This window comes from Mustela lutreola, chromosome 2 (assembly GCF_030435805.1).
Source record: "Mustela lutreola isolate mMusLut2 chromosome 2, mMusLut2.pri, whole genome shotgun sequence".
NCBI classification, from domain to species: Eukaryota; Metazoa; Chordata; class Mammalia; order Carnivora; family Mustelidae; genus Mustela; species Mustela lutreola.
This window is the reverse complement of record NC_081291.1, coordinates 115,288,213-115,301,449: the sequence shown is the minus strand read 5'-3', so window position 1 is coordinate 115,301,449 and position 13,237 is coordinate 115,288,213. Positions and strand designations below refer to the sequence as shown.

The 13,237-nt window shown below is 41.9% G+C and overlaps 1 protein-coding gene across 1 annotated transcript in view; it reads left to right on the top strand.

The window, feature by feature from the left end:
- ST6GAL1 (ST6 beta-galactoside alpha-2,6-sialyltransferase 1) overlaps nucleotides 1-13,237 on the top strand; it is a 118,898-nt gene that overhangs the window by 53,083 nt on the left and 52,578 nt on the right. The window contains exon 3 of the mRNA XM_059163182.1: nucleotides 6,847-6,911. The gene's annotated coding sequence lies outside the window, so the exon portion shown is untranslated. The remainder of the gene's footprint in view (nucleotides 1-6,846; nucleotides 6,912-13,237) is intronic.

Sequence of the window (13,237 nt, the reverse complement as noted above, 5' to 3'; positions counted from 1 at the left end):
GAAGAATTACAGTAGCAAGTTCATAAAGGGATCTGTTCTGGGGTCAAACTCCCTGGGGGGTGCCTAAGTCCCTGCTTGGCTGGCCTTTGGACAGAGCATGTCCTTTGTCAGTTCACTTTCATGAATAGCCACTCTGACTTGGTTAGTAAGTTGCCATGACAACCCAATGAATTTGAAGTTTAAAGGAGAAAAAAAAAGTGTCATAAGGGACATCTTTTTTTTGAGGGGGGGAGTGGATTCTGGGATCACCTGAATTTCTATCATTACAAACAAAAGAGTCGCTCTCTGTTCCGTTCTCTTCAGTGCGTCGAGTGGATCTGAGGGAAGATATATGGCAGCCAGAGAAATTGGAAGTGAGACTAAACAGATGACTTCTGCACTTTCATTCTGCAATGAACGTGCAAAAGTCATCCCGTGACTCACGGTGCAGTTTTCTCTGCTTTTCAGTTTGACAACAGGATTTTGTTTGTTTTTCTTTTTTCCTTTTAAAATGTTTTAGAAAATAAAGGGGTCTAGTTAAAGAGCTGTGCCCGAAGGCCCTGTGTTTCTGCAGGGGTAGCACTGTGCTAGAAGGGGCTAGGCTTGAGAGCAGGACTTGAATCTTGGTTCTGTCCGCTTCTTGCTGTGTGGCCTTTGGACAGTCACTCACTCACTCTGAGCTTCAGCTTCCTCACCTGTAAAACAACCCACAGAGTTTTTCAGAAGATTGAAGATAAAATGGAAAGCACCTAACACAGAATAGGGCTTCAGTGATTTTTTCAATGATGATGGTGACATGGTCATCACGGTAATGGAGTGCGAGGCTCTTCCTACATAAGGAAGACGTGGCTGGGCTGCTTTCCCAAGATTGTCTGTGTCACCTGAACACGGCATGCTGCTTCCCGTCCCTGTATTTCTGTGTGTTCAGATGTGATTCTTTTCCTAAATAGCAACTCTGACCCTGGATGCAACCTCAGAGAAGCAGCATACAAGCATGTCAGTGTAACTCTAGCCGCTCAGCACATTTTTAAAAAGGGCGGCGGTCAAAAAGAAAGAATAACTGAAACCATGACTAATGTTCAGTCCTGTGGATCTAAGACCCGCACAAGGGTGGGGGCGTGAGTCTGATGTGCCCTCGGTCTCTGTAGAGTGACCGTTTTTGTGCAGGGTCTGATCCCAGTATTTGTTTTTCTTGTGCTGCATGTGCTCAAAATAATTGCTCCTTCTGTTACCCAGAGGAAAAAAAACATTGTCCTCTGTGCCGGGCCGGAATGATAACCCTGCTGTATTGGGTTCACAGAATGAACTTGTGTGTGAGCATTCAGTGTTGTGTAAGCAGACTGTGTGTTTTATTTTATGGGCGATTAAAAGTAGGAGGACTTTTCATTTAGTGCTCATTTATTGCCCATGATTAGCCACACAAAATAAGATCTTATTTTACCTGACTTCTAATTCAGCTGTTTGTTTGTTTGTTTATTTATTTATTTATTTATTCGTTTTATCTGTATAAGTCCATGTTTTAGTATATGTTTAAAAGATCCCTAAGGACTTTTTAGGGATCTGGTGGGCTCAGTAGGTAGAGCATGGCACTCTTCATCTCAGGGTCATGAGTTCGAGCCCTCCAGATAGGTGTAGAGATTACTTAAAAAAAAAAAGTTTGTTTATTCAAATCAGGATCCAAATACAGTCCTTACATTGTAATAGGTGGATATGACTTGTAAAATAAAGGGGTCTAGTTAAAGAGCTGTGCTCGAAGGCCCTGTGTTTCTGCAGGGGTAGCACTGTGCTAGAAGGGGCTAGGCTTGGGAGCAGGAATAGTTTCCTGAGGGAGAAGGATTTGGGGCCCTGGTGCTGATTTTGTGACCAGCCATTGGTAAGGTGTGGCTCCGCTGTCCTTATAAACAGAGGCCACCGATGCTGCCACCTCATGGGCCTTATCTCCTCTCATTGCTCAACTGTCCCTCTTAAAATCACCCACTTCTGATTTCTTGTCCTTATATTCTTTTTTTTTTTTTTTTTAAAGATTTTATTTATTTATTAGACAGAGAGAGAACACAAGTAGGCAGAGAGGCAGGCAGAGAGAGAGAGGGAAGCAGGCTCCCTGCTGAGCAGAGAGCCCGATGCGGGACTCGATCCCAGGACCCTGAGATCATGACCTGAGCCGAAGGCAGTGGCTTAACCCACTGAGCCACCCAGGCGCCCTTGTCCTTATATTCTTGAGTGAAAATAAGACCATATGAGATTCTTTGCTTCTTGAAATATTTGAATACCGAAGTCACATTGAGAAGCCCACCCTCCCACCTGCAGGACGGTTAAGATTTATGCTTTTCACACTTGTTGGCCCTGGGGGGAGGTTGATAGAGCGTAGATGGTAAGGAGGTATTTTCTGGCTAAAAACAACGACAGGATGTTTTGAGACAGGGGCTTTTGCTCTTGTAAGCCTCAGTGCACAAAGCTGAAGTTTTTGCCATTGCCACAGGTGGTAGTTCAGCTCATAACAGCAGATGGCATATGTCCGAGTGGCCTGTGGGGTACCCTGGGAGAAGCTGAAGTAGCACAGTCAGAAAGGCCATCGTGTTCCGTCTGCAGGAAGGACCTCTTAGTTGGGGGCCTCTCATTATGAGATTTATCTTGTTAGGCAGCCTATTGTACAGCATATGCCGATGTTTACTTTGGATTAAATGCTATAGCTTTCCGTGCCCATTCATTCTTTCATCCCCTTCTGATTTGAGCCTGTCAGAAAGAGTCCTTCCTGTTGGCCATTTCCTCCATCTCCCCGCCACCATGCTTCTCTGCTTCTTCCTGGTAAGGGGCACCCAGCTCTTGGTCTCTGGTGTACTTAGACGTCTCGATTGTTCTATTCCAAGCACGGTCTGTGTTGTATTGTCAGGTTTCTTGCGAGGTTTCTTGGGTTCTTGGGGAGACTTGTTTTTAGAGACAGGAGACATGGAAAATAGTGAGGGGTACAAAATGGGAGGCAGGCAGGGCCGTCCACCTCCTCCTTGCCCTGTGACTTATGCTCCTTGGTCCTGACTTCGACAGTCCTTGACAGTTTACTGAGCACCTTCCCCCTGCACTCTCCCATGCCACGAACTTGCTAGCGGTACGCTCGGTTTTGTAATCGACAAAACTGTGGCTCCGTGGAGTGAAATGGCATGCCAAGGGCTCCTTGACTAGTAAGGGTAGAGCAGGACTGGAGCTCAGTGTTCAGATACTGAATCTAATCTTCTTTCTACTCTTTGTCACCTGGCTCAGGTTGGTAACCTGGAGCCTGGGAAGGAAAAAGGACTCAGCCTGAATCGCAGATGTGATTCAGGACTTTAGGTAATGCTGGGCATGAACCTCTGTGTGGCCAGTGAATGGGGAGGGGAAGTAGAGAAAGGATGAACATCAAACAGTTACCATGTTCAGTGGAAATAGAAAGCAAGCCACAGATGTGGGCCATGTGTGTAATTTTAAATTTGGTAACAATCATCTTATAAAAGTAAACATAAAAGATGAAGGTTAAGTTTAATATCTTTAACCCAATATCTATAAAATATTTACTTTATTAAGCAACTGACATAGAAGTTATCAATCCAACATTCTTCCATTCTGTTTTTCCATATAATTTACATACGGCACGTCTCGGGATGGCTTGGGCACACTGCTAGGGCTCCAGAGTGCGTGCGCCTAGTGACTCCGGTGCCAGGTGAAACTGTGTTTTATGTAGTTCGTATATTGCAACAATCACAGTACTGCCTAATGGCTGAGGAAATGGACCCAGAGAGGTTATATAACTTGCCTGGGGTCACAAAGCTGGAAAGTGAGAGCTGGGTTGTGACCCAGGTCTGTCCCTCCTCTCCCCGCTGCTTGATCTGAGCCTGGAAGGATGGGGGAATTGAATAGGTGGAAATGAGCAATGGCCTTGATGTGGTGTTATTACCCCTGTGGGTTTGCCTTGCTGCTGGCGTTGATAGTATTGTGTGCGGTGGACAAGGGGGGCCGGGGGCAGAGCTGGGGTAGCCCATTTCCAAACCATTGTTAGACTTGCTTCTGGGGAGGTGGCTGAGGGATCAAGGAGAGTAGAGGGAGCCGCTGTCTTCAAAGGCAAGAGCGGAACTCAGAACTCGAGGGGGTCCTTTCAGTATGCGGCGAGCCTGTTACGGGAAGGTGGGAAGGTTCGGGTTATAACTCGGAGAGAACTCAGCCCCGGCCAGGCCGTGAAGTGCCAAGCAAATGTGTTTGCCCTCCCTGTGCTAAGGCAGGAGACTCTGTGTTTTATCTGAGTTTTATGCCTTTCCTGGAAGACCGCGATAGTTGTGATGGAGGGAAATTGGGTTAGGAGGGCCGTGTGCCTGCCTTGTGGGCGAATGAGTGGGTTCTAAGTTGTTTTTCTTGTTTTAGTCACAAATACTGCAAAAGCAGTAACGATAGACTTCTTAATTCCTGGCATTCTGGCACATTACTGTTCATTTCACAGTGTTCTCTTGCTGTCATCCATTTTTCCGATTGTGGAAAAGAAAAAAAAGTTTTTATTATAATTGTAGCATGGATGGTGTTTATTGTGTCTCCCTTTACCATAAACATTTTTCTATCTTTACAGTGTGTGTGCTATGTGAATGGCCTCTGAGGATATCACTGAATTCTATATTTAATTTGCCTGTTTCTATGGCTGGAGATTGAGATTATTTCAAAATTGAGAAATTTAATGCTCTAGCCTGCAACCTCATGCTTAGGTTTCTTTTCTATCTTTTGTAATTAGCTTATAAATTCAGAACACTAAGATTTGTAAATATATTTATGAATTGTTTTAATTACATTGAAATATAATTTAATTATATTTATATAATTTAATTATATTTCAATTATATTTAAATATAATTAAATTATATTTAATATATAATTATTAATATATTAATATTAATATAAATATAATTTAATTATATTTAAATATAATATAATTAAATATAATTGTTTATAACTAGCAATTATAATTATAAATTTAAAACTTTCTTTAAAAATTTATTTATTCATTTATTTATTTGTTTGAGAGAGAGAGTTTGAGTACGAGCAGGGAGGGGCAAAGGCAGAGGAGGAAGAGGGAGAGGGAGAGAGAGAATCCCAAGCCGACTCATGCTAAGCAAGGAGCCCGACACAGGGTTTGCTTGATCCCATGACACTGAGCTGGAACCAAGAGTCAGACCCTTAACCAACTATACCACCACCCAGGTGCCCCTAAAACTCTTTCTTTATAATAAATACCCCAGCCTTTGAATTCTAGGCCAGAAAGCTACAAACATTTTAAAATATGTTGGTTGTTCTGAGGTCTTGCTTCCATTTTCTCAAAATACAGCTTGTTTTTTTTTTCTCTTCCCTACCAGTTTTATTGAGATATAATTAACAGACAGCACTATAGAAGTTTAAAGTGAACAACACGCATTTCCACTTTCCCATCAAGTGTTATGTGAGCTCACCATTTTTTGCCACAAAAAATGCACCGAGTATGAAAATTTCCTCAAAGTTTTGCGAAGTTGAAAATGAGGGTAAACGTGCCAAGTGTTTATGTGGACTGACTTCCTCATATGCCTCTTGGAACACCACTGACGCCACTGAAAAGAGGGACAGACAAGGCCACCATAGGTACTGGGGGCCTTTCCTTGAGGCAGGTCGGGGAAACAGTTTCCTGTGTGGACTGATGGTGAGGGCCAAGCCCCAGTACTCACCACCTTCAAGTCTGGACACAACATTCCCCACAATTTAGCCTCAGTTTCCCATGGGGGAACCAAAGGAGCAAGGAGCTCCATCGTGAACCAGATGTAGCCTGCAGAAAAGGGCTGAACTTCCCATTTCCCTCTGCACCTCCTATTGCTTGTGGATCTGTCACAGGCTTTGGAGGCAGAGAGATGTGTGGGGGTGGGCACGTTATTTAATCTCTCATTGGCTCATTTTTCATCTACAGTTGCCAGGAGAGTGAACATGTTCCTCCTTGAGAGATACTAAGAGCAGTGCTTGCGACATAACTAGTGCTCAGAGAAACTTGTAAAGAGTGGGTTTGAATCTCAGACCCGACACTTTCTAGATGCCTGCTTTGGGCAAATCACTTAACCTTTCTGTTCTTGCTTCAGGAAAATGGGATGATAGCCCCTGCCTCACAGAGGTGTTTGGGGGTTTTTGTGAGATGATGGGTAGCATAGAGCTCAGCACAGAAAAGCCCCTGCATAAAGAAAGCCAAAGGAAACACATTGTTTTAATTTTTCTTTTCTACTCTGCAGAAGGGAGAGCTTTATCCCCTTCTACTGGTCTAAGCAGCAGTTCTGTTGTAATGAGCTCCTGCATTTTGACCATGTTTGTTGTTATGGTGCCTTTTTATGTCTTACATTGTAGGTAGGAGCAAAGCAACATTTTTCATGTCCCTGAAGCTTTTAACAGGTTTTCATAAAGTCTCGTTTTGAAGGTCAGCAAGTACCTAATTTTACCAAGAAAGGGTGATACTTCATAGACTTACTAATTTAGTGGCCTGTCCCCACAGCTGACATCAAAAGAAACCATCAGGTTTATGGAAGGTATCAGGTGTTTTGTTACGCTCAGATGAAATTTGTCTGAATGAAAAGGTAAAAGGCATGATCTTTAGGAAATACAAAGAAATGACCAAAGGGGCACTTGAGCACGGCCCGCCCACCCCCTGCTCCTGTCTGTCCTCATCTTCCTGTCTGAGTTGAGATGTCTCCCCCAGGGCATCTTCCCTGAGCCATCGGGACCGGGTGACTGGACTCTTCTCATGGTCACCTACTGGGTGACTGTGATTCTTTCTTACCTGCCTTTCTCCCTCGGAGGCAGAGACCTGCCGTAGTCACTCTTGTTATCATTGTTATCTTTGTTCCCTAGCACTGAGCCTGAGTCACCGTTGGATCCATGTCACCTACCACTGGGCCAGAACAGCATAGCACTCCGTAAGTATTTGTTGGCTGAATGGATGAACTTATGAAAATCCACCCGTGATGCTAGAAGGTGTGTGCATGACAATGGCAGATGGATTTGCAAAGGAAGGTAAGCTGAAGATTAAGTGCCATTTTCCCTGCCTAGGCAAAGGACAAATGAGTTAGAGAAGAGCCAGAGCGAGCCTCCCTGGCTTTCCTTGAGCAGCAGGAACTGGTGGGAGTGGGTGCTAGGCAGGTATAGGAGTAATCTTGGTGTGAAATACTCTTTGCCTAGAAATGTTGCCTCTGGGGCCTTCTGCTTCATCACTGCTCATCTGGGAAGTCCAATCTAACATAACAACAGTATTCTCTACTGAACACCTATTGTATGCAGGGCAGTGTACTGAGAGTTTCACTGATAGCCTCTCAAATCCTCATATGTAAGGACTAATGCAAATCCCCTACATCTCTCATAAAGCCTCGCTGGCTACTGAAGTCAGCAGCATGACACAGTGATAAAAGGAGAATTTGAGAGGAGCCAAGAAATTTGAGTTTCGGTTTGGCTCTGTTGCAGACCCGTGATGTGGCCTCCTCTATGCCAGTGGGCCTGTTTTCTCATCTCTAAAAATGGGATGGCGAGAAGCCATGAGATGCTTTCTCAGTTCCCTTCTGTTTCATATCCTCAGTGTGTCTACTCCAACCCAACCTGTTCTCTTCTTTGCCTGAGTTATTGTAGATTACAGATCAGAATTACATGGTTTAGTAGCACCGTACGTTCTGAGTGAGGCTTATCTCCTAGCGATACTCCACTCTTCCAATGCCAAAGACCTTATCTTGTTCTCTTAAATGCTTCTTAACTCTGAGCCTACCTCATTGGTGAAATATGACGCTGTTACCCTTGTGTGAGGCCCTGGAACGTCTTGGGTACATGTTGCCCTGAGATTGTTGTTTCTGGGCCCCTTCAGTCTTTTTCACGTTAAGACCTGAGGTTGGTTGTCAGATCCATTTTCAAATAAATTGGACTTCTAATGGGATGAACTTCTTCTTAACCGTTACTGTCCCTTTTGTTATTTAGTGCCTTTTGTGCCCTAAGGCATCCTTTTCTGCTCCAAGTTCATGAAGATACTCTCCTATATTTGCTTCTAGAAGTACTTTCATTGGAATTTTCACATACAGTTCTAAGATCCTTCTCAAATTAATTATATGGATAAAGTGAAGTAGAGGTTCAAGGTTAATTTGTTTCCTCTGCATAGATATCCAGATATTTCAGAACAATTTATTAAGAAGATTTTCCTTTCTCCATTGAATTTCATTGGTAGCATTGTAAAATGTTATTCCTGTATATGTGTGGGCCCGTTTAGGGATTTTGTGTGTGTTTTTTTTGTTTGTTTGTTTTTCCCTGTTGTAATTGTCTGTCCTTACCCCATTAACACATTGCCTTGATTACTGTGGTTTTATAATAAGTTTGGTAATGTAAGTTCTTTAGATTACTGTGGTTTTATAATGTTTGGTAATGTAAGTTCTTTAACTTTGTTCTTCTAAGATTGCTTTTGCTCTTCCAGGTCTTTGAATTTCCTTATAAATATTAGACTTAGCTTGTCAGTCTCTACAAAATAACAGTGGGGATTTTGACTGAAAATGCATTGAGGCTGTATCAGTGTGTTTGAGTTCTACAGAGAAATAGAAGTTTCTTTTTCTCTCCCCCTCTCTCTCTCTCACACACACACAGTTTATTCTATTTTTAAAAAGCTGGTAGTGATGCTCTGAATTGATTTTGAGACCAACTCATGTAAAATACATGTTTTTGATAAACACTGGTGCAGTGAAGGAGAGGGACCTATAAAAGAAGGGATTACCACCTTCTGGGAAGTGCTGCCAGGGTATACAGTAAACTGTAGGATACAAGGGAGGGAGGGCCAAACCAGGCAGTGCTTTGGAAAGTCTGGGAAAACCTCTCAGAAGTCCTTGAGGAGTTGACATAGAAAAGGAGGCATTTAATATATTTGACAAGAGGGTAGGGAGAGGTATTTGAGCTCAAGGATGACAGCAGTGATACGAGTGGGAAATGGTGAGGTAGGATGGGTGGAACTTCCTTGGTTTAGTCCAGCTGGAATGTGAGAGCTATGAGGGAGTGGTGGAATATGAGGTTACAGATAACAACAGTAGCAGTAAAAATCACAAAAACTCTGACGACAGCCTAAAAAATTTAAATTTTATTATGTGTGTATCAGGAAGGCGCTGGAGGGTACATTAAGAAATGATCCAATTCCATTTGTGTTTTACAAAGGTTGACTCTGTCCGCCATGTGTAGCTAGACCAGTCTCTGCCCTATGTAGTCATGAATTAGAACAGAAAAGCCAGACCCAAAGGAAACCCAGTTCTGGAAGCCAGATCCTAACCCACATTAGGCAATTATCCTTTCATTCTACCATGCACCTTCTTAGAAGATCCACCCAGATATACAAATTGTGCTTTTTTAAGCATATACTGAAATTATTATAGTCCCTTTCAGGGCATGGTAAGAAGTGGAAATAGAGCTCATTCTGTCTGTTCTTTCTTATTCCCTGGGTAGGGTTACCTCATCTAGAGAGCAAAGTTATGGGAACCTGTGAGAGAGTGAAAATCTCTTACACCTACAACGTGGCATTATTCTAGGTGCTTTCTAACTATTAACCTAATTAATCTTCACAATATTTCTCTGTGGTATAATTATTTCCATTCCATAGATGAAGAAACTGAGGTACATTGCATTAAGTGACCTGCCTCAAGTCACACATCCAGCAATTAGCAAAGCTAGGTTTTAGGTGAAATCTATTCTCCTAACCACCATGAGGCTTCTTGGTTGGGTTTGATTTCATTCCAGCCATGTCCTTGAATCCGGACCTTTGAACAAAGATGGTCATGAAAAGATTTGGCTGTGAGTCTCAATATTGCCAAATTGGAATCATCCCTAATATAGAGGAAGAGGAGAGTTTTCCTAGCTAGGAGAAAGAAGGATGGCTTCTTGGAAGGAAATGATATTTTAATGGAGCTTTGGAGAGATGAGTGAAATTTTGAGAAGCAGAAACTGCTGAGAAGGAAGGGCAGCAGTACCAGCCGAGATGATGTAATCCAACTATAACCTCCCTCTGTTGTAATTAAAAAACTAGACAGAATGCAGAAGTAACTACATGAGAGCCCTAAGAGTAATAGCAGGCAGATAGGATACTGGGCCTGAAACTTAGACAATGACCCATAATGGTCCTTGTCACATGGAATTGCATAATGGTGTGGGAGGCTAAAACGGTGAGATAGCCCTATCTTTCCAGCCAGAAGAACCCGGCAAAGGAGCCACCAGGGAGTGGAAGGAAATCACTGAGAGGAGAGAGCTGGTTAAAGGGCCCCACTCACTCTGTACATAGACTGATAGAAGTCACGGGAATGCTCCAAGGTGTGTGTGTGTGTGTGTGTGTGTGTGTGTGTGCATGGCATAGACCCAAAGAAGCACAGCAAAGGTCTGTGCTTGACTATGACATTAACACTACCCAGGTCCTAGATGAACCCTGTGTTGCCTATGGGACAGGGAGACCCAATTAGCCTAGTGAAGGCTTTGAAACCTGAGCTGGCAACAAAGCTACCAGTTGCAAAAGAGGGAGACAGAATTTCCAATCTGAACCTAAGTGGGTTAATTGTCCATTAAATTAATAAAAATATCAACATTTCTTTCCAGAGAATTTTAGCAGGATTTAGTCTCATATTATTCAAAAATCCAGGATACAATCCAAATTTTCTCAATATAAAAAGAGCCAGGAAAATCTGAATAATACTCAAGGGAAAAGACCATAATAGGTGCTAACCCTGAGACGACTCAGATGGAATTATGAAACAGATGTACAGTAGCTGTTATAACTGTTCTTCACTCTTGAAATGAATGAAAAGATAGAAATTATCAGCAGAAAAATAGAAACTATACAAAATAACCTGATGGAAATTTTAGAGCTGAAAAGATGAGATCTGAAGTAATAAATTCATTGCATGGGCTTAGTGACAGAAAAAAGATGACAGAGAAAAAAAATTCGTGAACTTGAAGATAGATCAATAGAAATTATGCAGAATTTTATATTTGTAAATAAACATTTTTTAATTGGGAAAAAATGAACAGTATCTCAGGATACCATGAGACAACATCAACAAGTTGAAAATTCATGTTATTGGAGTCCCAGCCCAGAGGGTGGGGAGAAAAAAATACAAAAACAAAAACAAAAAACCTATTGGTGCAGAAAAATTTGAAGATGGAATGGCTAAAAATGTCCCAAATGTGGGGAAAGACATAAACTTACAAATTAAAGAATCTCAGTGTGGGGCACCTGGGTGGCTCAGTCGGTTAAGTGTCTGACTCTTGATTTTGGCTCAGGTCATGATCTCAGGGTCTTCGGATCAATACTTGCATTGGGTGGGGTGCCTGGGTGGCTCAGTGGGTTAAAGCCTCTTCCCGCGGCTCAGGTCATGATCCCAGGGTCTTGAGATCGAGCCCCACCTCGGGCTTTCTGCTCAGCGAGGAGCCTGCTCCCCCCCACCCCCAGCCTGCCTCTCTGCCTGCTTGTGATCTCTGTCTGTCAAATAAATAAATAAAATCTAAAAAAAAAAAAAAAAAAAAAAGACTTGCATTGGGCTCTGTGCTCAGTGGGGAGTCTGCTTGAATTTTTCTCTCTCCCTCTGCCCCTCCCCTCACTTGTGGGCACTCTTTCTCTCTCTAATAAATAAATAAATCTTAAAAAAAAAAAAAAAAAAAAAACTTAGTGAATCCTAAATAGGATAAACTCAGTAACAACTACTCAGCCACATCATAATCAAACTGCTGAACGTGAAAGATAAAAAAATATGAGAGCAGCTAGGGAAATAAGTTACATTTCCTATTTAATAGGCAAGCCTATTAAAACAGCTATAGGCTTCTCATTTATAACCAGGTTGGCCAGGGGCAGGGGAATAACATCTTGAAAATACTGAAAGAAAAGACCTGTCAACTCCAAATTTTATACCCAGAAAAAAATATCCTTTGGAAGTGAAGGAAAAATAAAGATCTCAGGTGAAGGAAAAAACAAGAAACCTCATATCTAGTAACTCTACTCTTTATTTGTTGTTGTTAAAGATTTTATTTATTTATTTGACAGAAAGGGAGATGGTGAGAGAGGGAACACAAGCTGGGGCAGTAGGAGAAGGAGAAGCAGGCTTCCCACTGAGCAGGGAGCCCGATGTGGGCTTGATGCCAGGACCCTGGGATCATGACCTGAGCTGAAGACTGAGGCTTAACGACTAAGCCACCCAGGTGCCCCAAGCTGCCCTACTCTCAACTGCTAATGGAAGTTTTTCATGCTGAAGGGAAATGATGTGAGTGGGAAACTTTGAACATATATGAAAGAAAAAAAGAGTAATGATAAATAGGTATCTAACACCATAGATTGCTGTTAGTAAAACTACAGACAAAAGTACCAAAGTAAACAAAAATCCTAAGGCCATGACACAGGGGTAACTATATATTACTGGCAATATTTTCGACATGGTTCCTTCAAGTTACTTTCTCTATGAATAACATTTCTTTTTCTCTTCCCTCCCCCTCTCTACACAATACTTTCTTTCAACTAAGATTATAGTATATGTGGTTTTATAATATTCTTTACCAATTCACATTGTATTATAAACACTTTTTGCTTAGAAACCTTAATTACTGAAAGTTTTATTAGGTTTGATAACTTATGTTTTGAAAATGAATATATTTTAGAAATACATACTGATATATTTATGGATGCAATGCTATGGTGTCTATAATTTGTTTTTAAAACCCAAGCTGGGGGACTCATTGGATATGGATGATAGAAGATTGGCCATATATTGGGGCACCCGGATGGCTCAGTCAGTTAAGCATCCAACTCTTGGTTTTGGCTCAGGTCATGATCTCATTAGTGGTGAGCTAGAGCTCTGTGGCAGGCTCAGTGCTCAGCAGGGTTCTGCTTGAAGATTTTCTCTCTCTGCCCTTCCCCCAACTCATGCTCATGCTTTCTCTCTCTCAAATAAATAAGTAAATCTTAAAAAAAAACTCTGAAAAACAAGTGACCATAAATTAATCATTGCACATATTGGGTAAGGAGTACCTGATAGTTCAGTTTACTACTTTCTGTGGTTTTCTCTATGTATGCAATCATTCATTCAAAAGCTTTAAGAAATCTTCATGGATGTGATTTTTAATTATTTCATCATATCCTGTTTTGTGGACATTCCATAACATTTAGGTGTTCCTCTATTGTTGTAAATGGTGGTTGTTTCAGGTTACCTGTGGGCTGAGATGGAACTATGGGCTTTGACAGCTTCTCTGATTATTAACT